This window comes from Myxocyprinus asiaticus, chromosome 35 (assembly GCF_019703515.2).
Source record: "Myxocyprinus asiaticus isolate MX2 ecotype Aquarium Trade chromosome 35, UBuf_Myxa_2, whole genome shotgun sequence".
NCBI classification, from domain to species: Eukaryota; Metazoa; Chordata; class Actinopteri; order Cypriniformes; family Catostomidae; genus Myxocyprinus; species Myxocyprinus asiaticus.
In genome coordinates, this window is record NC_059378.1 from 25,608,882 (window position 1) to 25,635,167 (window position 26,286).

The 26,286-nt window shown below is 37.1% G+C and overlaps 1 protein-coding gene across 8 annotated transcripts in view; it reads left to right on the forward strand.

Annotated features, from left to right (window-relative positions):
• Positions 1-2,460: 2,460 nt before the first annotated feature.
• LOC127425928 (band 4.1-like protein 1) overlaps positions 2,461-26,286 on the forward strand; it is a 187,516-nt gene continuing 163,690 nt past the window's right edge. For 5 of the 8 annotated variants that reach the window (XM_051672250.1, XM_051672252.1, XM_051672256.1 and 2 more), the window contains exon 1: positions 2,461-2,640. The gene's annotated coding sequence lies outside the window, so the exon portion shown is untranslated. The remainder of the gene's footprint in view (positions 2,641-26,286) is intronic. The other 3 variants (XM_051672255.1, XM_051672251.1, XM_051672258.1) reach the window with 2 other exon arrangements.

Here is a 26,286-nt window from a genome sequence, read left to right on the forward strand (position 1 = left end):
CGCTGAGGGGGCTGCCTTCGTTTGGGCCATGGCTTGCGTGGCTTTATCAGCAGCTCGGCGGTGACATTTGGCGGGGCTGAGGCAGCAGGTGTGGGGTTTTTATCTGGGCACTGGATCGAGAAAGAGCGAGAGCGAGCCGGTTGGGATGAAGTATGTGATTGTTGCGATTGTTGAGTCGTGACGTAGTGCTCAGCAATTCTATTCAAAGAGCTTCCGAAAAGCTGGCAGGAAACACCGGAGCATCAAATAGAGCGGCTTTTCCCACGTCGTGGATTTCTGTGAGGGTCAGCCAGATGTAATGATCCAAAAACACCAGGTTGCTCATTGACTTGCCAATGGCCTGTGTAGTGAATTTCATGGCTCGCAGCGCTAAGTTCGTAGCGGTGCGGAGCTCTTTGTCTCTGGATCATAGCCTTGCTCATTCATTTGTTTGAGGAGATTAGAAAGGAAAATTTGGAGCACCGTCATCACATGGAGTGCTGAACCAGTTTGGCCCGCCACTGTGTATGCTCTTCTAGCCAGTGCGGATGTTAATCAACATGGCTTAAAAAGATGAACGGGGCATGATTTCCAGGCCCTGCTACTCACTGGGCAGAGATGTGCCTCTACTGCCTCTTTCAGGGGGAGGGGGATAGTTGGGCATAACCATTTCCCTCCCCGTGATCCACATTAGAGAAGAAGATGTAATTGCTGCATGGGCGAGCTGAATAGGGCGTGCACCAGGATTTTGAGAGTTCGTTATGAACTACAGGGATGAATGGGGCAGATCTACGAGACGCGGTTGCTTGACGGCGTCCGGACTGCAGGAACTATTCATCAAGGTGAGATTTTGTAGGTTCCTCTGGAGGAGACCACTCGATATCGAGCTCTTCGACCACCCATGAAAGGACGCGAAGCATCTCCTTGTCAGTGGCGCGTACACGTTCCTCGCCCTCGCTGGGGGGAGGGGTGGTAGCATCATCCACTGACCACTCGCCTGATGCAGCGAGAAAAACGATATAGCCATCATCCCCAGCATCAGAACCACCAAACAACACGAGGCCATATGCTCCTGTGGAGGGCCGGAGCTCGTCACACACATAATGTATCGGCATAAACGCACTGCATGGAAATTGATGGGCTCACGGGGCATGTGCTCCAGACAGAGAATGCAGCTCTCATGCTGATCTGACGGCGGGATGTGCCTCTCGCACAAGGAACACTTACGGAACGCATCTTTAAAATGACGCGAACATGTAAGCGACTCTTTTATATATATATATATATATATTTATACACACAGTATACGATATACAGTTGTTTTATAAGGATACACAACACCTGCCAAAGCGCTGTGGGCAATCAGGATGCTGAAGCGGCCCGTTCACCAGCGAAGCGTCAAGCAGCGAGGCGGAGTGATGTTCCCCGGAATACTGCAGGGGAGCGGAGAGTCTTCTCATTGTCGTGAAGATTCCGCACACTGACTCGTGTAATGACAGCGAAGCAGTAGAGGGCTTCTAGATGAGAGATGAATTGCTGTCTTCAAGGAAGGAAATTCTGAGGAATGATGTTTGTGCACCTGGTTTTATAGCGGACAGCTTCATGCCTAAAAGGGTGGTGCTCAAACACCATAGCCAATATTAGAATATTGATGTTATTGTAGATAGGTTTCAACTAGGTCATGAAAGGACACTGCCCATATGCGTTAGCACGCAATGTCAAGTGTACTGTGTCGTAAGGGAACCGTGAAATGCTTTATTTTTATATCATCCTCATTATTTAAAGCATTTAAAGCAAATTCACCGCATTCAACAATAAATTGAATTTTAGTCATGATCGGACTTTAAATTGCTGCTGTAAGCAATGTTCCCATTATTATGAATAGTCCACAGGTTTATTTGCAAGGTGCTGTGGACAGTATTTAGAATCTGTTGCTGATTCTTTATGTTGGGGTGTCTGACAGACAACGGATTGCTTTAATAAACTGATGCAGAAGAAAAAAAACTGTTTAATGCCGTGAACTACATGTTGCGCACACACACACAATAATCTTACATTTACTCTTTTGAAGCACTCTGGTTACATTAGCACATCACTGAGTTTGGGATGCGGATAAGTGTTGTTCCCTAGATTGGAGCGTCTCTTATTACCTCTTATATATATATATTGTGTTTACCAGTTTTCTTATTACAGGGCTTCCCTTAGCGTCCACATAAACCCCAGAAATACATAAACATCCTGTTGCATAATAAGCATATATTCTTTTTTTCTCAGATGGTAATCTAACCGTTAAAAACTCACACCGCGGCATCCCTACATTGAATATATACTTTATTTATTTATATTATTTATACCACCCGCACCCGCCGGACCGGACCGGACCGGACCGGACCCGAACCACATTTGGTCCCCCTCAATGTTCAAATAAAATCTACGCCATTGATTCTAAACACATGCTAAACATATCTTGACTTTCTCTACAACCCACCCAGTAATGTCCCTCCCTTCTACAGGGCTCTGTTGCTCTCAGTCACTGTAGCAGCTCTGCTTTACCGAGAAATACTCCACGGGTTCTAAGCGGGACCGGATCGACTCACGTTACGCTTCATCAACCCCGAAAACCTCCATGATCCACACCTGGACAAGCGCTTGACAGCTCAGGTGAGTGACAGTCTGCGCGTCAACCCTTTATAACGCAATGTTCCTCAGATTTTCCAGAGATTATAAACTGCGTTGGTTTATCTAAACTGTCATGCATTTCGTTAGCGTGATTATTATTTTGCGGCAGAACAGAAACATTTTAGACCTAATCTAGAAAGGTTATGTAAAAAATGAATCATTGCGATACTCATTTCAGCACAAGGAAACACTAAACATGCGCAACACTACTTAAATACTACAATACTATTCTTTGTTTCGGTTTTAGTGCGCGTACGAATTACTCAAAACCCAATGCGTAAAAACCAATTTGCTATAGCCTAGCCCTTTGATCAAGTGGACTTTATAGTCGATAAATAGCAAATGTAGAATCTAAAAGATAAGGTTTGAAAAAGGACACCTAGCAATGGCTGGGTGGTGTATTCACTGACAATCCCTTCATTTTCATTAAAGCATGCAGTCACTGTCAGGACATCCAGTTTGCGGCTGTCACTGACCGATGCGCGAAAAGACAAGGCGATCGCAATTATGTCATACTATCGAGATTAAAGTCAAGCGCAACATTAACAGGTTCTAATGTAATGGGCTTGATTTAGTGCGTCTCATATAGATTGCAAGGTGCATAGTGTACAGTGAGCAACCTAGTCGTCTGATCAAAATGTTCTTGCCTTTTATGTATATTGATGCATAACACACATTTATTTGGAACATCGTTTTCATTATGTGCATTACTGAAGTTGAGTTGCCTTCTAGTGTTATATGTGGAAAAAACTGTAAATGCATACACTAACAGGATTAATCGCGTGTTTACAGTATTTCTTTACAATATATTATCATTACATGTTGCTGGATCATGCCTGGTATTATGCATTCAGGTCACATGTACAGTACATCAGACCTTGATTCACTGCTAGCGGTATGTATGAATGAAGATCTTAGTGAAACTCTATTCATGTGGCTTTCCTCGGAGGAATTTATCATTAAAGAAAACACTGGCGTCAGAATTCTGCTGGATTTTTCACTCTTTGTTTAAAAATGTATGAGCATCCCATTATCAAGTAAATTTCACAAGGCAGCAGTTGTAAGGTGGTGAAATACTTTCAGATTTCTGTTCCATCAATCCTGTGCTGTCCTGTGTGTTAGTGCATCTGAAGGTGGGTTAAGGATTAAGTGTGCTGCCCACTCTTTCATACCCCTGGGCGGGGAGAAATTGTCCCTGCTGGCACAAGCAAAACAATAAAACTAGTAATTTTTTTTCACAGGTTATAAGTTGTTAATCAATATGGATTTTTAAATGTCTAGTGCAGATTCCAGCATTTTATGTATATTTTTAGGGCTGTCGATTAAACACGTTCATTTTGTGTGATTAATAATATAAATATAATTTGTAAAAAACAAAACAACGCTATTAATCATGCCCCTGACCGTGCATAATTTCCATAATAAGGAATTTACTTACCATTAGTGCAATTCAAGCTTGAAAAATCAACTTCATGATTTTGCGAGTAGAAATCAACAGGGGGCAGTAAGCGCAACTCCAGCTTTACAGACACACTTCCCCATAACAGGAAGCAAAGGAAGTTGTGTTCTTTCTTTCAAATACAGCTGGATGGAGAACAAACAGAATGCAGGGGTTTCCAGACGTCTTTTTCAACATTTCAAACTGCATTTAACCTTTGTTAATCGCAGCGTTTATGTTGTGAGATACAGGCAATTTAATAAGATGCTCCAGAAGTGCACGTGTACATAGACCAACAAAAAACGCCGATGGATGCAAGGACGCATCCTGCGATATATCGGTCAGCCGATATTAGCCTTTATATATATTTATGTATATCGGTATCGGCGTATATGTTTACCAATATGCGCAGATATGAAAACTTTTTTCAGAACATTTAATGCAGAAAACAATGCTTTAGAATTGGTGTCATTACGTAGTTTTTCCAGCAGAGCGCGCTCTGACTCCACTGTTTACAGTGCTGACTCTGAGTTGACGGTGGCTATGCAGACAGGGCGGAGTTGAGCGGTGTCTCGGTAAGTTTCTAACTAGTTTGTGAAATACATACTGGAAAGTTAATAAACAATGACCCCATCATTTTATATAACTAATATAACATTAACCCTGTCCTTGACAACCATGTCACTCAAGTCTGTTTGCTGTTAGCCAGCTATAGATTGGCAGTGCAGTTAGTAATGTAGCAGATTGAAAGGTAAACATCAGAGAATCTTTTTGCAACTCAGCAGACAACGGTGCGGTGGTGGATTGTGTCTGTTAAGTGTTGATTTCACACTACATTGTTACCTAGTTGGTGTGACGCAATGCTGGTCCATCTTTTACTCTCTGTGACAATGAGCTTATAGCTAACTAGCTAACCATGTAGCTACTTTCATTGCTTGTCAGCTGAATGGAAGCTAATGTGTAAACATGTATTCACCAAACTGCTTTGTTCAGGATTCACAGTTTGGTACCCCCTTCAACCGAACAATTCCAGTCATAGCATTTATAAAATGTAATATTTAAAAGTCTGGTTTTCCACTGTTGAAAGTTTCCTCTGAACTTGTATAGCAGAATACGGCGTAACACCGCTGCTGCTGTTTTTCTCTTGTCTCGGCAGGTGTAAATGCTTCTTGTTTTACAACCTGCCAATAATTGACTGGCAGTATTAATATAGTCAGCACTTGACTGATACTAAACAGTACTACTGATGTTTATTTAGCTATTTATTTTATTTTTATTTATTCTTTATTTTAATGGTCAGCAACTGACTGATACTAAACATACAGTACTGATGTTTATTTAGGTATTTATTTTATTTATTCTTTATTTTAATGGTCAACATTTGACTGATACTAAACAGTACTACTGATGTTTATTTAGGTATTTATTTTATTTTTATTTATTCTTTATTTTAATGGTCAGCATTTGACTGATACTAAACAGTACTGATGTTTATTTAGCTATTTATTTTATTTGAATTTATTCTTTATATTAATGGTCAGCAACTGACTGATACTAAACATACAGAACTGAGGGTTTTTTTAAGGTATTTATTGTATTTTTATATATTCTTTATTTTCTCAGTGTTCATTTCTAGAATTTGTTGACAGTGTATAATAATAGTGTCAAATATTCTTTGATAAAAATATTTGTTTAAAAAGCAGCCTTCTGAGTACCTTTGCATAGTCATATCGGTGCAAAATCGGTGAACCATCCACATAGACTGATGGTGGATATACTGTAATACCATTATATATACTGTACATATACTGTATACACACATTGTGGAACTGACACATGGGGAACTACCACTTCTGTTAATCAGCCAAGCTTGCACAGTTATCATCCAATGTCAAATTTCTCAAAATGGCCAAATATCTCCTGATTAATCTGCCTGGCTGATATATTGGCCTATGGCTATCGTTATGCAAGTTATTTTATGCTGGCTCTTATGCTGGCTTTGGATTGATTGATTTCTCTTCAGTTTGACTGTCAGCACAAATTGGATTTTTCAATTCCAACCTCCAATTTGCATAGTTGACAGATGCATTTCTGCCTTTACTTGGCTGTCAAAAACACACTTCGAGGGCCCGTCTACACAGTGTATCTACAATATTTACGAGTTTACAGAGTGACCAAGATACATGCAATCCAATTTGAGTGTTTGCACTAAAAGTGCATGTGACATTTCTCTCCCAAACTGTTACAAACACCCCAAGGAGTTGCAAGTTCAGTCAGGAATTCATAAACACCACTGTTACAACACTGAAAACAAGTTGAACTGAAAGAATTTAAGCCTCAGGAGTTTAACTTCATTATTTAAGGAGTTCATAAACTAGTCGTTTTATGTAGTTTTTGAGACAAAACACACAAGTGCAATCAGAGAAGGTAGACACCAAGTTCTGTCAAGGACTGTGTGTAAACTATTTCACATGTTAAGAAGGTATAACCTCTGCCCCTCTGAATGTAAATACAAAAAATGCAGCCATTCCAGAGATGGCTGTGGTAATCACAAAACAGTTGTCTCAACATGACAATGCCTGTTGTGCTTTTTGATGGTTCTCCTCTCAGGAAATTCTGCAGATATACATTAAGGGATTGCTATCCAATTGGGTGTGCACATTCTATTTACAGATGAATGTGACTCAGCAAAATGGATATAAATCTGATCTAATATCCATACGTTATATGCCAATATAACAATGTTCAATTCCGTAATGATGCTAATGCCAGGCTGAAACCATTCACTTCATTGTTTGCAAGGCAGCATTGGATTGATATTCCTCAAACATTCCAGTTAGGGTTTGTTATAAACCCCTAACCCTAAGTAATAACACTTCTTCAAGTAATTTAGCCTGAACTGCTTAACATACAGACTCCATTCAAACTTTATTTAGTAGATAATGTCAGTCCTACCTGTAGGTGTGCTATATATTTCTGGTTTTGTAAACTTTATACATTTTAAGAAAGTTTGAATATCTGCCACCTTTTATATATTCAACCAATTATAACTTATGTTTAGGCTAGTCTGATGCAGAATTTTATTCAAACAGAACCAAAAGTCTAAAAAATAAGCTTACCTAAAACATTAACATGATTATTTTGCTGCCTTGCCAACACTGGTATTTCCTTTAGAAAATGAAAATCTAATTTTTCACTCAAATATGTTTTTATGGTGGGTGGATTCTGATTTTGTTTGTTTGTTTATGGCAGATGTACAACTGCGGCTTGAACGTGTCTAAAATTCCTACTGAATATCAACTATCTGTGATTATTGAAGTGTTCTGTGTTTGTGCTGTGAACAACAGATATTGTTTCAGATGTTATTTAGCCAATCAGACAGACTGAAATCAGAATCCAGCTTGTACATGTAAAAAATGAGACAACTCAATCATACAAGCTTTAATTGTGTATTCATATTACTGCTTTCCTTTAAATCAAAAGAGCACGGGTCTTCCTGGAGGAAAACATTTATTGCTTAGTGGTTTCTCTTTCCTGGCTCAAGAGAATTAATGGAGTCTGGAGATTTTAAGTCTGAAGTTAAGTCTAGAGTATTATTTTTTATTCAAGTATCAACTTTGTCTCAGATGTTTCTCCTAAAATTCCTTAGGAGAAATACAAATTGATACAAATGAAATAATTGTTGACATTCAAAAATGTGGATAGGATGGCTCAGATAGTTTGGCCTTGGAAGAATTGTTGAGAAATGTTTGAGTTAATAATTAAAATCTCAGATTTTTAATTGCAGACTTTGGAATCTTGGCAAAACTGAGCACAGGTTGAGATATTGTTGAGATATCTTGAAACTAGAAGAGATGCAACTGAGATTAGCAGGAGACTTCAGCAAAATCCTAATTTTAAGTTAATTTTAAAATTCTAAAGTTAATTGCAGCCAAAAACAATTGAGGTATTCAACAGATCACATTTGTGATCTTTTCTGTTCTTGGATTTTGATGAAACATCCATAACAATAACAAAATTGTAATCTAATTAATTACATGACCTGCCAATTAATTAATTAAATTAATCACAATTAATAGTAATTAATTAATTAATTAATTAATTAATAGCATGTATTATTTTTATCTGGCCTCCAGATAAAAATAAAGTGGCTTTAGAAGACAGTTCATTATATCATTAAACATAAGCATCAACAGCAATCCATTTGGCAATCTGTCCTGTTCTTGCATTCTGTCTGCACTATTTTTAATTATCCGTCTATGTACATATGCATTAGACTGATGCTTATGAAACATCTCACTGGTTTTCAGCTTCATAAACGCTGCATTTTAAGAACGCTGTGTCAAGTTAAAAGTAGTTGAAACTTGTCAAGCGGTCAAGAATGTGTCCTGTGTGACTGGCTTTCCTTCCATGTCTGCGTTGCTTGTAAGGTTTGTTAATGTGCGCTGACTGCCCCCTGCTGACATGCATGACTTTAAGTTCTTCAAGCTTGAATTGCTCCAATGGTAGGGAAATTCTTTCTTTCATTAAGGATTTTATGTAAGGGTCTGGAGGCATGATTAATTGCATTAATGTTTTAAGGTGTTATTTTTTTATAGAATTAATCACACTAAATTATTATATATATTTTTTAAAACAAAGAATCACTGTCCGCAATATTACTGTCATTACCATTACCCTAAGCATTTTAAAGAACAATTGAGTTTTTACAACAACAACAAAAAAACATTATATTTGGTTATGATGGAAATTAGAAGTTACAGGGGAGCAGATCTTTGCCATGGCAGCAGAATAAGAGATTTTTTCAATAATAAGATTTTTACATCATGATCTGAGAGTAGCTTCATAGATGCCATTACCAAATTGGACAGTATTTAATTAATTCAGAAACAATCTTTTTTTTTTTTCTAAATTCATAGTTAATTGAATCTTATTTATTTTTCACACATTATACATTTGTACATATACAGTGAAATTCTTTTTTTTTTTTTCACATATCCCAGCTGGGGTCAGAGTGCAGGGACAGCCATGATATAGCACCCCTGGGCCCAACAGTGGCATCATGGTGGTGTTGGGGCTTGAACACCTGACCATCTAGTCAGTAACCCAGAGCCTTAACCGCTAAGCCACCACTGCCCCTGCTTGAATGCTTGCTAACCTGCATTTCCCGTACAACTACGTAACTCACTGCTTAACCACCATAGTGCAATGAATCATTGGAGAAATTAACTAGCTAGTCACGACTGTTTCCTTTACATCATTTTGGGGTTCCCCTGATGCATTTGAAAACTTGCGCACATGCGCTCACTTCAAAAACATATAAGAACTTCACTTATGTGTTAACATGGACACATAAGCCGTGTTCTCAGAAAAAAGCAGTGTGTGTTAAAGCGCTTTTTTTTTTTAACAGCCTTTAATCCCTTAAATGGCTGCATTCGTGTTTACATGACATTTCAGATCGCTACTTTCTGCAAAACAAAAAGCTGTTTTCTCAAGTGCATGTAAACGTGGTCAGAGTCTTGACAGAATGAAAGATATATATGGAATGAAAGATATAGAAGCCTCGGCAAAGTCAAATGATGTCCACACAGCAAACTAATAAGGAACTATGCTTCTAACTACAGGGGAAAAGCTGTAGTTCCAACCACACAACTTTGCGAAGCTGTTTGCGAATGTTCATTGGAACTACTGTTTTGAGAAACACCAAATCGTTGAACTATGTTGGTATCGATGGAACTTACGACCATATTTGGCTATTAATGGTTTTGGGAAATGCACCCATATTGTGTTCGAAATGCTTTTACTCCAAAAAGTGAGAAATGTAATTACCATCACAACCATTACCATCACACACAAAATGAAAAGTCCACACCATCACACATTATACTTAATGTAATATTTTTTCTAACATGTATTTCTAAGTAAAACAAGTATGGGACTAATTGAAAAATCCCCCATTTATGTTTGTTTGTTTATGTGTTTGTATGTGAATATATAGAGAGGTAGTGGCTTATATTTGTATGTGTAAGTGATTCTTGACTTACAGACAGGAGACAACCATTTGCAACTCAAATGTGTTTGACATCAAGCTCTGTGACTCTGAGCACCTGGGCTGAATGTTGTTGATTGTGAATACAGAGTGAGTTTGCTTTTTAAAATTTATCACACTCCTCACAGGTACGGTCTCTAAATGCACTAATGCTCTTACAGCACAGGGTACTTTTCTGAATTTGTGGGCATATTCATGCCATGTTCATATCATATTCACTTCCATTATATTCATAATGGAAGTGAAGCATTCTTGGTCAGCAGGGAGTCTGGTGGAATGTTGTGTGAGGAGAAATGAGCAGAATATGAGAGCCGCCTGTCTTTGGTGCTATCATCAGAGCTCAGGCTGTGGAATGTTTCGGCTATGTTTGTTTTCATTGCAGGGCAAATGTGGTCACCAGAGAGAGAGAGAGAGAGAGAGGGAGAGAGAGAGAGAGATAGAGAGAGAGAGAGAGAGAATGTCTGAGCTAATAGCATGGGCAGCCTCCTGCGCTGTAAAAACTGTCTGTAATTTTAATGATAAAAGACTGTAAAAATGCTACAGAATTTTTTTTTAAAATTGATTAACGAGTATTAACTGTAAAATATACAATACATTTTTTTATATATTTTAAAAATAAAAATTAAATGTTGTAAAAATTACATTTTTTAGATGTAAAAAGTATGATTTTCCATTATAATTAATGGTAAAATTTACAATATGTTTAACAAGAGAGTACATGTACTTTTTACAGTAAATTATTGTTAAAATTACAGTATAAAAAAACAATAATCAGGCGTTCCCACAATTCCCTGCATGACCCATCATATTTCATTATATTTTATGAGAATAATTATGTTTCTTCTTATTTTTAATATCAGTTACATACATTGGGGTGTTCTGTTTTATTGTAACGTAGTTTAGTTCATGTTTGCTGCATTATTTAAATTTCACATGTGTTACCCTGATGGTGTTTAGTGTTTGTGTGAGTGACACTGAGCACTGTCTCTACATGTTTATTGGTCATTGCTCCTGGAAGAGCCAATTTTGGTGAACTTCATGTCATCATGTGCTCTTCTGTTATTTTTACAGTGATTAACAATACCTTTACAGTTTCAGAAGGTTAATATCAAGTTTATGACATTTTTTTTTTACTGTAAATTTAAGATAATTATTATTATTATTATTTTTTACAGTGCCAGCGTGGTCATGTAAATTACAACAGTTTATACTGTAGAATTTACAGGTTGTTCTGTAAAGTAGTTTACATTTTTACTGTATTTTATACATAATTATTCTGGCAACCACAGCTGCCATTTATTTTTATTTTTTTTAAACAACAGGATTTTTTTTTTACAGTGTGTGTAGTGAGGTTTAGAGATATCCAAATATCGACTGTGTCTGATGTTATACAGCAGAGTTTGGAAATGAGTAACTGTAAAGTTAATGAACTGTTATTTCTAAATACTTGAGTTAGGGTTTTCTCAAACTTTGTCTGTTTGTCTTTTCTGCCTCTCTTGATCTCACATGAAAATCAACAGCAGGAGGTCAGATTTTTGGTCTGTGCTTTCCGAATTTCCAGAAAAAATTGGAACCAAGGGCCTATTCATGTTAAGCCCGAATTTTTGGTGCAAATTTTCGTTGCAAATGAGCTTTTGAATAGAAACTATTGATTCCTTTATTGCTTTTCATGCTGGGTCCGACAAATTGAAGGTGTTTTTTTACAGACAAATCCATTTTTTTTCCTTCTTCGGACCATATAGAAAACTGACTGACCAATGAGATAAGTGCTTTTAGTCAGGTGTCCTGAGCTGCTGCAGCTATAAAGTCTGTGTTGGTGGTGCCAAAGCACCAAAATTTACTAAGCAAACTGACATTAAACTCCTAAAAAACAATGGGAACTTCCACTGAATATAAATGTGGAGCTGCTCTTGTCTTTGGTATGTGAGCACCATGACAGATACCAAAGACAAAAAGGAATTATTTGATAAACGCCACAGCGGTTGCAGAAATGTGAAGAGGAAGGTGGTATTATGGAAAGGAATTACAAAAAATTGGAATCAATGGTGAGTTTTTCTTAAATATGTTTTTTTATGAGTAATCTTGCAATTATGGAATTGTTAGCAGGCTCTTGTAACGTTTTTTTTATTAATGTTTCATTAACGTTTGTGTGTTGTGCATTGGAGTAAATTAAAATAGAAAAAACTTACGAGATACAAATGCATAATTAGTATAAGTACATTTTGCTTTTCTTTAAGCGCAACATATTTTTCGTGAGTGAAATTGCTTTTTATATAGCCCAAGAAAATATAATCTCTGTCTTGGTGTGAATAGACCTTTCATTGGCAGTTTGTCTCGCAAATTCATCTTGGATTTGGTATCAATAGGCTTTAACTTGCTGAATTCCTGTGTGACCATGTTGGTTGGTCAGTCACACAACAGAGGAATTTCATTAGTCCGACACAAGTTTTACAACAAAACAAATAATTACACCATTAATTTGGACAAATTGTACTAATTGGGATAATTAATAAATGTAAACTATTTTAAACTTTCAGGTAAAGGTTTGGTCAAGCCAACATCAAAGTTTTTGTCTAGTTCAAACTAAGCAACAAAAATGGCTCATTGATTAACCATCATTGTTCTGACATCACAACCATCAACCATGAGCACAGAATGAACACCACGGCTATTCAGTATTCAGGCTATTGCTCAGGGAGAGTTAAAAAAGTTATCCAATCATAACAGAGATATTTTTACATAAAGAAGTCTTAAAGGTGCATCAGCACAAACAGACAGTGCAATTATTAGGATCAGAGAGAAGGTGGAAAATGGTCATGCAAAACTAAATTATAAATGTTTTTGGGGCAAGAAACCTTGCATGTAAGTTGACTTAATTGAAAAAAAAAAAAAATGCTTGTAATTGTTATTATGTTCCCCCTTCACATATGAGTGATTTGTTGAAATAAAATAGTTTTGTAATACTAGGATATAGTATGCCATGACTCAGGATAAACAAATAGATCCGTTTTATTTGTCTTTGTGTGAAAGGGTCCTGCCAATGCAAATAAAAGGCCCAACAAAGAGCTCTGTTGTGGGATTTGATAAAAGGGAACACAGACTCAGCTTATCTGATTTAATGTTGAGAGGGAAAGACTGTCCAAGATCAAGACTGTTTGCCAAGCACAATCACAGACAGATGGCTGATGATCCAACGCTCATTTCAGAAGCTACGTGACACTTTGACAACCTGCTAAAACACTTCTTTCTTAGATCTGGGGTCCCAGTCTGCAATAGGTTTACTAGACATTTTTAAACACTCAAGTGTTTTAGGGGAAGGAATACAGGTAGATGACCACAAAATGAAGATTCTTTCATCATTTACTGACCTTCATGTCATTCCAAACCCATTTGGCTTTCTTCCATGAAACCAAAATGAGAAATTTTGAAGTAGCTACTGGTCACTTATTTCCATGCAATTATAACGAATGGGAACTAGAGCTTTTGAGCTTCAAAAAAGGACAAAAAGCACAATAAAATCAGCATAAAAGTGGTCCATATGACTCATACGCTACAGTATATTCCATGTCTTCTGAAGCCTTAAGATATCTTTTTTTTTTAAATGTATTTAAAAAGTCAAAATATAAAGCCAAAGTGTGTAATTTCTGCATCACTAGCATCACCAAACTGAATTGCAAAAATAATTTTCAAACTGATTCCAGAAAAGTCCTCCCATCTTCCATTGGTTGTACAAATAGAAAGTTTTGCCAATGTTGTTATGACGGGCTATACAGGCTGATTAAACAAAAAGATGAATGTTTTGAAAGTGCCAAAGAGTTAACTAGCTGAATTGATGAAAACCTGCGTGATCAATGCATGATTTCATAAAAATGGTAACTTACAAATCATTGGCATTTGTTCTTTAAATGACTAAATGACAAAGTTCAGGCATGCAACTCTGAATGGTGCAAGCTGATAGGTTCTTTGAACTTGTTATCTGTTAGCCAATCAGCTTGCTCACATGTGATATGTCAAGCAAATCGGCTCACATGGTGTAAGCTGATAGGTGACGTGTAATATGGTAGCCAGTCAGCTTTTCCCAATGATTTTCAGGTGTTAGCTTCATTAACATAATCACCGGCCAGGCAGAGGGAGACAGAGCGCCCATTAGCACCTCTCACTGGGAGGTGTTAATCACTTGACTGTCGGGACTCCCTGTTGAATTAATAGCTTCAAGCACTTAAAAAAAAAAAACAAATCTGTAATGTTTAAAAAAATTATTCTGTCACTGAGAAGAACTGACAAGATGACAAGCTGATCGGATTCTTATTATTATTATTATTTTTTTTTTTATCACACTCAGCTGCATATCATCACAAATGCTGATTAAAATCCATAGTGACTATGTCATTCTGCAGAAATAATGCAAAAGCAACTAATGACGGATAAAAATAACCTTGACGGACATTTTACAGTTTTGGGTCATTTTAAAATAAAACATTGTGAAAGCCAACTGAACCATGAAGAAAATGCAACTTTGACAGCTGAATTAAAATGCTTAGGGTAAAATATATTTTAGTCCCTGTTTTGGAACAGCCAAGCAAGCTACAGGTCTGAAAACGCCCCAAATCACTCTATTGCAATTGCAATTTTACTCATGTTGTTATTTTTGCGAGCTCCATGTGACAGGGATCAGAGAGAGATAGTTGCGGTGAGTCATTATGTGTGTCACCCCTCCACCATTTTTAACCAGTAAATGTGTCATACCTCTGGCTGAAGAGAGCGAGAGCTCAGCAAAACTGTCTGCAAGTGTGATACCCTCAGCCAAAACGAGTTGTTTTGAGTCTGCTAGTGTAGAGCCAGCTTAAGCCGGTTTTACTGCAGCACGCTGCAAGAGTTTTCTCTGAAACACTCCACCTCCCCAGCACCACATGTTTAGATCTGCTACATGGGAACTGGATTTGTCTAAATATGAAGCAGTGTCATACATGCTTGTTGCAGCATGTCTGGTGTTTTTCTAATTGTGCATCAGCAGCAGCATGTCCACATGCTTAACTCAGTCTGTATGTATGTCTGCAGCAGTGTAGCAGATCTATTCTGCCAAGACCAGCATCCTATAAATATGTCATACCCACATTAACATGCTAAATATTTTCGAGAGTTGTCTTGAATGAACTTGATTTATTCTAGACATTGACAGACAAAAACAGAATATATACAGTATATACAACTATTCCTAGTATTACACTAAGACCACATTTCCTGGATGGTACCTATACTTTATATATACATATATATACATACAGTAGATATACACTACCGGTCAAAAGTTTTGAAACACTTGACTGAAATGTTTCTCATGATCTTAAAAAATATTTTGATCTGAAGGCATATGCTTAAATGTTTGAAATTAGTTTTGTAGACAAAAATATAATTATGCCACCATATCAATTTATTTAATTATAAAATAAAAATTTAATTAAAAAAAAGTTTTTGAAATCGATGACTTGTACCAAATAATAAAGAAAAGCAGCCAATAAGTGCCCAACATAGATGGGAACTCCTTCAGTACTGTTTAAAAAGCAACCCAGGGTGATACCTCAAGAAGTTGGATGAGAAAATGTCAAGAGTACATGTCTGCAAATTCTAGGCAAAGGGTGAATACTTTGAAGATGCTAAAATATAACACAGTTTTGATTTATTTTGGAATTTGTTTAACATAATTCCCATAGTTCCATTTATGTTATTCCATAGTCTTTATTATTCTAAAACGTGAAAAAAAAAAAAGAAAAAAAAAAACATTATAATAAAGAAAGTGTTTAAAAACTTTTGACCGGTAGTGTGTGTGTGTGTGTGTGTGTGTGTATATATATATATATATATATATATTAGAGCCTGACTGATATGGGATTTTTGAGACCGATACCTGTACCGATTTTAGATGGGGGATATTCACCAATTACCGATATGGTGGCCGATATAGTTAATTTTTGAGCTGGAATGAAAACAGACCTTTTCTATGTGGATTGTTCACCCGATTTTGCACCGATATGACTATGCAAAGGTACTCAGAAGACTGCTTTCTTAAACAAATATTTTTTTCAAAGAATATTTGACATTATTATTATACATTGTCAACAAATTCTAGAAATGAACACTGAAAAAATAAAGAATAAATAAAAATACAATAAATAGCTTACAAAAAATCAGTACTGTATGTTCGGTATCAGTCAGTTGCTGACCATTTAAATAAAGAATAAATAAAAATACAATAAATAGCTTAAAAAACATCAGTACTGTATGTTTAGTATCAGTCAATTGCTGATCATTAAAATAAAGAATAAATTCAAATGAAATAAATAGCCAAATAAACATCAGTACTGTATGTTCAGGATCAGTCAAATGCTGACCATTAAAATAAAGAATAAATAAAAATAAAATAAATAGATAAATAAACATCAGTACTGTTTAGTATCAGTCAAATGCTGACCATTAAAATAAAGAATAAATAAAAATAAAATAAATAGCTAAATAAACATCAGTACAGTATGTTTAGTATCAGTCAAATGCTGACCATTAAAATAAAGAATAAATAAAAATAAAATAAATAGCTAAATAAACATCAGTACTGTATGTTTAGTATCAGTCACCGTATTCTGCTATACAAGTTCAGGGGAAACTTTCAATGGTGGAAAACCAGACTTTTAAATATTACATTTGATAAATGCAATGACTGGAATTGTTCGGTTGAAGGGGGTACCAAACTGTGAATCCTGAACAAAACAGTTTGGTGAATACATGTTTACACATTAGCTTCCACTCAACTGACAAGCAATGAAAGTAGCTACGTGGTTAGCTAGTTAGCTATAAGCTCGTTGTCACGGAGAGTAAAAGATGGACAAGCATTGCGTCTCACCAACTAGGTAACAGCGTAGTGTGAAATCAACACTCACCAGACACAATCCACCACCACACCGTTGTCTGCTGAGCTGCAAAAAGATGCTCTGATGCTTACCTTTCAAGCTGCTACATTACTGACTGCACTTACAAACTACAGCTGGATAACAGCAAACAGACATGAGTGACATGGTTGTCAGGGACAGGGTTAACATTATATTAGTTATATTGAAAAGGGAAAATGATGGGGTCATTTTTTATTAACTTTCCAATATGTATTTCACAAACTAGTTAGCAACTTACCATGAAGACACCACTCAACTCTGCACCGCTTAACTCCGCCCTGTCTGCAGAGCCACCGTCAGCTCAGCTCTGTAAACAATGGAGTCAGAACATGCTCTGCTGGACAAACTACATAATGACACCAATTATAAAGCATTGTTTTCTGCATTATATGTTCTGAAAAAAAGTTTTCATATCTGAACATATACGCTGATACGATATATCGGTGAAAGGCTAATATCGGCCGACCGATATATCGGTCGGGCCCTAATATATATATATATATATACAGTTGAAGTCAGAAGTTTACATACACCTTAGCCAAATACATTTAAACTCAGTTTTTCACAATTCCTGACATTTAATTGTAGAAAACATTCCCTGTCTTAGATCAGTTAGAATCACTACTTTAAGAATATGAAATGTCAGAATAATAGTAGAAAGAATGATTTATTTCAGCTTTTATTTCTTTCATCACATTCCCAGTGGGTCAGAAGTTTACATACAATTTGTTAGTATTTGATAGCATTTCCTTTATATTGTTTAACTAGGGTCAAACGTTTTGGGCAGCCTTCCACAGGCTTCTCACAATAAATTGCTGGAATTTTGGCCCATTCCTCCAGACAGAACTGGTGTAACTGAGTCAGGTATGTAGGCCTCCTTGCTCACACATGCTTTTTCAGTTCTGCCCACAAATATATGATTGAGGTCAGGGCTTTGTGATGGTCACTCCAATACCTTGACTTTGTGGTCCTTAAGCCATTTTTGCCACAAATTTGGAGGTATGCTTGGGGTCATTGTCCATTTGGAAGACCCATTTGAGACCGAGATTTAACTTCATGGCTGATGTCTTGAGATGCTGCAATATATCCACATAATTTTCTTTCCTCATGATGCCATCTATTTTGTGAAGTGCACCAGTCCCTACTACAGCAAAGCACCCCCACAACATGATGCTGCCATCCCCATGCTTCACGGTTGGGATGGTGTTCTTCGGCTTGCAAGCCTCACCCTTTTTTCTCCAAACATTATGATGGTCATTATGGCCAAAAAGTTCAATTTTTGTTTCGTCAGACCAGAGGAATTTTCTCCAAAAAGTAAGAGCTTTGTCTCCATGTGCACTTGCAAACTGTAGTCTAGCTTTTTTATGGTGGTTTTGGAGCAGTGGCCTCTTCTTTGCAGAGCAGCCTTTCAGGTTATGTCGATATAGGAGTTTTACTGTGGATATAGATACTTGTCTGCCTGTTTCCTCCAGCATCTTCACAAGGTCCTTTGCTGTTGTTCTGGGATTGATTTGCACTTTTCACACCAAACTACTTTCATCTCTAGGAGACAGAATGCGTCTCCTTCCTGAGTGGTATGATGGCTGCGTTGTCCCATGGTGTTTATACTTGCATACTATTGTTTGTACAGATGAACGTGGTACCTTCAGGCATTTGTAAATTGCTCCCAAGGATGAACCAGACTTGTGGAGGTCCACAGTTTTTTTTTCTGAGGTCTTGGCTGATTTCTTTTGATTTTCCCATGATGTCAAGCAAAGGGGCATTGAGTTTGAAGGTAGGCCTTAAAATACATCCACTGGTACACCTCCAATTTAGTACACCTACTATCAGAAGCTAATTGGCTAATTGTCTAAAGGCTTGACATTATTTTCTGGAATTTTCCAAGCTGCTTAGTATATGTAAACTTCTGACCCACTGAAATTGTGATATAGTCAATTAAAAGTGAAACAATCTGTCTTTAAACAATTGTTGGAAAAATTACTCATGTCATGCACAAAGTAGATGTCCTAAACAACTTGCCAAAACTATAGTTTGCTAATATCTGTGGAGTAGTTAAAAAATTACTTCAACCTAAGTGTATGTAAACTTCTGACTTATATATATACACTACCGGTCAAAAGTTCTGAAACACTCATTCTTTATTATAAATGGGTTTTTTTTTTTTTCACATTTTAGAATAATAGTAAAGCCATCAAAACTATGGAATAACATAAATGGAAGTATGGGAATTATGTTGTGACTAAACAAAATCCAAAATAAATCAAAACTGTGTTTTCTAGCATCTTCAAAGTAGTCACCTTTTGCCTAGAATTTGCAGAAATGTACTCTTGACATTTTCTCAACCAACTTCTTGAGGTATCACCCTGGGATGCTTTTTAAACAGTATTGAAGGAGTTCCCATCTATGTTGGGCACTTATTGGCTGCTTTTCTTTATTATTTGATCCAAGTCATCAATTTCAAAACCGTTTTTTTTTTAATTAAATTTTAGTATTATAATGAAATAAATTAATATGGCGGCACAATTATATTTTTGTCTACAAAACTAATTTCAGACATTTAAGCATACGCCTTCAGATCAAGAGATTTTTAAGATCATGAGAAACATTTCAGTCAAGTGTTTCAAAAATGTTTACCGGTAGTATGTATGTATATATATATATATATATATATATATATATATATATATATATATATATATATATATATATATATATATATATATATATATATATACACACACACACATTGGTGGCCAAAAGTTTAGAATAATGTATAGATTTTGCCATTTCGGAAGGAAATTGGTACTTTAATTCACCAAAGTGGCATTCAACTGATCACAAAGTATAGTCAGGACATTACTGATGTAAAAAACAGCACCATCACTATTTGAAAAAAGTCATTTTTGATCAAATCTAGACAGGCCCCATTTCCAGCAGCCATCACTCCAGCACTTTATCCTTGAGTATTCATGCTAAATTGCTAATTTGGTACTAGAAAATCACCTGGCATTATATCAAACACAGCTGAAAGCTATTTGGTTCGTTAAATGAAGCTTAATATTGTCTTTGTGTTTGTTTTTGAGTTGCCACAGTATGCAATAGACTGGCATGTCTTAAGGTCAATATTAGGTCAAAAATGGCAAAAAAGAAACAGCTTTCTCTAGAAACTCATCAGTCAATCATTGTTTTGAGGAATGAAGGCTATACAATGCTTGAAATTGCCAAATGATTTCATACACAGGTGTACACTACAGTCTTCAAAGACGAAGGACAACTGGCTCTAACAAGGACAGAAAGAGATGTGTAAGGCCAGATGTACAATTAAACAAGAGGATAAGTACATCATAGTCTCTAGTTTGAGAAATAGATGCCTCACATGTCCTCAGCTGACATCTTCATTGAATTCTACCCGCTCAACACTGTTTCATGTACCACAGTAAAGAGAAGACTCAAGGATGCAGGTCTTATGGGAAAAATTGCAAAGAAAAAGCCACTTTTGAAACAGAAAAACAAAAAGAAAAGGTTAGAGTGGGCAAAGAAACACAAACATTGGACAACAGATGATTGGAAAATAGTGTTATGGATCTTAACCCCATTGAGCTTTTGTGGGATCAGCTAGACTGTAAGGTGCGTGAGAAGTGCCCGACAAGACAGCCACATCTATGGCAAGTGCTACAGGAAGCGTGGGGTGAAATGTAACCTGAGTATCTAGACAAACTGACAGCTAGAATGCCAAGGATCTGCAAAGCTGTCATTGCTGCAGGTGGAGGATTTTTTGATGAGAACTCTTTGAAGTAGTTTAAGAAGTTCTGAACATTATTTTCAATTGTAATAGTAATTTTTCATGTTATTAATGTCCTGACTATACATTGTAATTAGTTGAATGCCATTTTGGTGAATAAAAGTACCAATTTCTTTCCATAAGAGCAAAATCTGTACATTATTCCAAATTGTTGGCTGCCAGTGTATATATATATATATATATATATATATATATATATATATATATATATATAAGTATAGGTACCATCCAGAAAGTGTGGTCTTAGTGTAATACTAGGAATAGTTGGGCCTTTCAAAGAAATAGCCATTGCTGGTTTCTGTTGGGGTTGGAAATATCTTTAACTGAAACTAGCAACTTCCTCAAAAGCACAAGGGTTGCAAGTGCTTTTAAAAAAGAGTGCAAGTGCTTTTAATAAAGAGAGAAACATTCCTTCTAAAGTCTTTAATTCTACTTAATTAAATTCAAATTCAAATACAATTCTACACCCTGTTTGCTACCACCATTCAAATTCAAGAATTTAAACAGCATTCTAAATGCAGTTCTAAATGGCACACAACCCTGGTTCCCTTTCGATTCAGTTCACTTCGACATTGCTATGGGGAAAGGTACTTTCCTCCAGGACCTGTAGCGACTATCTCGGCGTTTCAAGCCCCAGAGGCGTGCTCCTCTATAGGAAGACATGAACTGATCATAAAATTCCTTAGGGGAGTGAGGTGGTTGAACTCCCCTTGCCCTGCAATGGTGCCAACTTGGGACCTAAATTTAGTGCTGAAAGCACTCACAAGCTCCCCGTTTAAACCGTTGGAATCTGTTGAGTTGTGCATCCTTTCATTAAAGACCACATTTCTGTTATACCTGGCCTCATTTAAATGGGTGGATGACTTGTAGGCGCTGTCAACTGACAGCTCATGTCTGGAGTTTGGACCAAACCTTTCAAAAGCCACGATTAAACCTTGAAAAGGCTACGTGCCTAAGGTTTTATCAACACACTTCAGGGCTCAGGTGGTCTGTTTGAAAGCCCTCTACCCCCACCTTTTAATTCATATGAGGAACGGTCAATGCATTTCTTATGCCCTGTGCAGGCATTACACACATCTGTTGAATGCACCTGCCAGTTTTGGCTGTTGGACCATTTATTTGTTATAGAGGCCACACAAAAGGCATGTCTGTCTCCAAACAAAGGCTCTTGCACTGGATTGTAGATGCGATCGCCTTTGCATAGTCGCAAGGCGTAAACTGCCCAATCGGGGTCAAAGCAGATTCAACTAGAGGCATGGCATCATCATGGGCATGTTCCTACAGGACATATGTTTGGCAGCAGGATGGTCATCACATAATACGTTCACGAGGTTTTACAACCTGGATGTAACCTCCATTTTCTCTCTGTTTAGAGCACTTTTTATATACAGTAAATTAAGCCAGAAACCCTCTGTTATGGGTAGGCTGTCATTTGTATGTAGAGCTTGGTTTTAATACCCACTCTAGATAGTCACAAGCACTCCTTATAAGCATAAAACCTACTTTTCCCAACTATGGTTGTGAAATGGTTAATATTACACTATGTGTATCTTATATACTCTCCAGATTATATTCATTCCCATCTGGTACTTCCACGTGGGTTATTTATTCGTATATACACATATATAGCCTACATATATATATATATATATATATATATATATATATATACATGCTTAAAATATGTAATTCAAGTCATCAGCCTGCAGGCCCATGACTCTTTATTCATATCTATGATTAAGTGCTTTTTCTCGGGGAGTATAACATCACATAGTGCAGCAGGATTGGATTCTGTTCCCCATTGCAATGTCGAAGTGAACTGAATCGAAAGCTGGCTGCACTACTATTTCAGACAAATGTGGTAAGAGTAATGCCCTCTGTCCCTCAGTCGGAAAAATCTGAAGTAATGGTGATTGAGCACCCACTTATATAGGCCACGTTTGCGTCTGAAAGGGCGGGGCTCTGACACCATTGCCATTCGGAAGATTGGCGTTATTGTACAAGGGTTCATAGCAATGTCTTGTTCCCTTCATCTCAGGGAACCGAGGTTACACACGTATCCGGAGATGTTTTTCACTGAAACAACCACAATCAAGATTTACTCTTTCAAAGCTCACTACTGACATTTGGGCAAAATTGTGAAGTGTGAAGCCCTGAACAAATGTTGTTGATTAGAGGACATTTAAGCATTGTGTTGTCATGGTGATTATGGTTAGTTGATAGCTTAATGGCTGATGATCAAAATAAAAGCCAATCACAATGGCAATGGGGAAGATGATTTTATCTATTTTTTCTTTTACTTGGAGTATATTCAATGTATGGATTTTATCAGTATGTGTGTTCCTTTGTAATCAAACCCATAACCACTAGGAACTCTTAGCAACCAACCAGAACATACTAGCAACCTCTCCAAAACCACTTATGTTTAAGACCTGCATAACCTTTAACCTTTAAGTTTTAAAAGCTATTTTACATTTTCAGGTAAAAGGCTTTGTCAAGCCAACATGACAGACTTTTCCTCTCTAGTTATCCGAAGGCTATAAACTATTTCAATCAAGAATAAATTATACAATTATATCTAATAAACTATAACTTTCAAACATGTTAAAAAACATGTTAAAGTTTCTGGCAAGGCTTTGTCAAGCCAACAACAAAGATTGTCTTGACAACATTTCCTTTTCTAGTTGCAATTAAGCTGCAAAAGTTTGGTGTTTTAAATATGGCCAACATATAAATTACATTCTCCTCATCCTATCAGTCAAAGCAAGCTCAAATCAGTTTAAATCTGGAATCAATTTAAAGCTGAATTTCTGTGCCACTAGCATCACAAAACAGAATAACAAAAATAATAGATTCCAAACAATGTATTTATTTATTAATTTTTTTTGATAGGGCCACAGTGGTTACACTTTTAGATGAAATCAGCATACACATGGCTTGCAGATGGATGACTTTTGATATTAAGCAGGGATATGTGAAAGAATCTAAAAAAGTATTAGCTTTAAAGTTAACCTCTGTCTGAACCCTACACATTGCAGTCTCACCCTGCTCTTGTCTTTTTACTTGACTATTTATAGCAAGACTCAGCCTGGTCTTGCAATAAACTCAACTTGGCTGACCCTGCTGGATTTTTTGGCTGCATCTACTTGTTGTGTAGAGAAAACTTTTTAAGGACATCTACCTGGGGGGGGGGGGGCACATTTACATGTTTCCATTGATCATGGTATCTACGCACCTTTAAACATCTGTAAGCAAAGGCATCGCCCTGTGATTAAAGCCACCATTCCATGAATAGCTGTTAATTTGTGTTACTGCAGAGCATGTTTAAGCTCTGTTCCATAGATTATGCAGATGCACATTGGTGCATCATGGGATTTGGAAGATTGTCCTTCAGAAGGTGAAGCACGGAGCCGCAGCATCTCTGCTGTCTGATACCTATGAGTCAGCACATTTAGGCACCGAGACCATCTTTTCCTCCTCCCCTTAATACCTCTTTCTCCATCTCCCTTAGCTGAATAAATCTCACTTTTCCTGATGTCTGGGTGGGGGTTGCATTTTGTGATGTGTGTGTTGCTGACTTGTATCCTTTCTTGCATGGCTCATTGTCTGCACTCTTTAACATGCTGTATATAGTGATTTTGCTTTTTGAAAGAAAAGGAAAGACGAGTTAAATTTTATTTTTGTGGTAATCAACATTATTACACAAATGCCGTCCACTGAGCTTAACTTGTATTGAACACTGGAATATTCCTTTAAATTAAGTAATTGTTATTATTTTCAGCACAAAAATGCTTACTTTCTATTTGAATTAGGCTTAATATAGATTGCGTCTTATTCACAAAACTCAGCGCTATTTGCCTGCCGCAATTAACATCACACTGGGAAGCAGGCGGTGTGTTCCCTGTGATGTATGCCATATCGTAGTGGTCTACTGGACCCTCCACAACCTAGCACTCAGAACAGACCCATGTAAATAGCGCTCAGCTCAGCTACATTTTTAGGCGTGTTATGTGCCTTTGATTGGCTAATTCCTTTTGTAAATCGTGTGCTAGAACAAAGCTGACAGCGTGTTCAAATAAATCTGCGGGTGCAGTTATACTTATTGAATTCTCCTCTCTATATTAAAGATGCACTCAGTAATTCAACATGATGGAGGTAGAGTTAATGAAATATGCATCCCTCTTCACTGTATTACATCATTTAAAACAACTCGCTTTACAGCTCACTTTTGGCGCCCTTCTGTGGACATTTCAGAAGGATAAAGCTGCAGGTAGAGCTCCAAAAAGGGGCGGGAGCTCCAACCCACCAGCAAAGATATAGGGAGCCCCTTACCCAACCCTTTCCCTAACCCTAACTGTGAGTAGAAGTGACAACCCCTTTTGGAGTTGGTACAACCACTTTTGGAGTAATCCTGCCCTCTTTTGGAGATTCCGCCCCCATTTGGAGATCTCCGGCCTGCAGCTATGCCTACTTGGTAAACTGGAGCTCACACGTGCCTGTACATTCAAATCACTTCTTGTTTTGGCCACCAGGGGCAGTGGTTTAAATTACAGTAAGCACAGGCTGAATTTAGCTCAAGAAATTTTGACCTACTGTTGCAGAATTAATTGTGAGATCAGTTTGTTTATTTTGAGCTATAGTGTCCGATAATAGCAGGGTTAATAAAAAAAAAAAAAAACGAGTAGTATTTGGCTGGTCTTGTAAATCTTTGTGTTGTGTCAAAGAACACCCCTTGCCTGTAAAATTTTAACACATGGCATCGAGTGGCTTATTGCTGTTTTATACCATGTGGCCAATGTACCATTAAAAGGCTAACTTTAGTAAACATGTTGTCTTCGGTCTGTTTTGTGTTATTTTCGAGAGGCTCCTCAGAAGCAAACAGAAACTTTTTAAGTGACTCATAATTACCATCTCGAGAGATTCCCTCTTGCCTGCCACTTTCCCGCCACAGAGGTTTGTTAGCAAAGCTTCAAAGGTCCCCTCACTCACACACTTCCATACTGCAGCAACGCAGTCTAAAACATCCCAGATTTAATTACTGTCATGAAGATAAAAGAATGCTCAGCTGAACTGGGGACATTTGATTATAGCCCAGTGCCTCAGTCTTTAGGATGAACTACCATGAGGCCTTGGTACTTGGCTCCTCTATTTCTGCTGTCCAACTCTCAATATCATATCTCGGCAAGCTCAGTATTGTAGTATAATTGCATAAAACATCATAAAATGGATTTGCTTTTAGTTCAGCTCCCATCGAAAGTGCCCTGAAGTTGAGGAGAGGCCATTTTTGATGGCAGTATAATCATCTGGGAGTACTGTTTGGATTTCGAGAGAAGACAGCCTACTCCCTATATACCCAAAGGGATTGTACCACAGCCTCTGAACAGGTCGGACTGGTTTC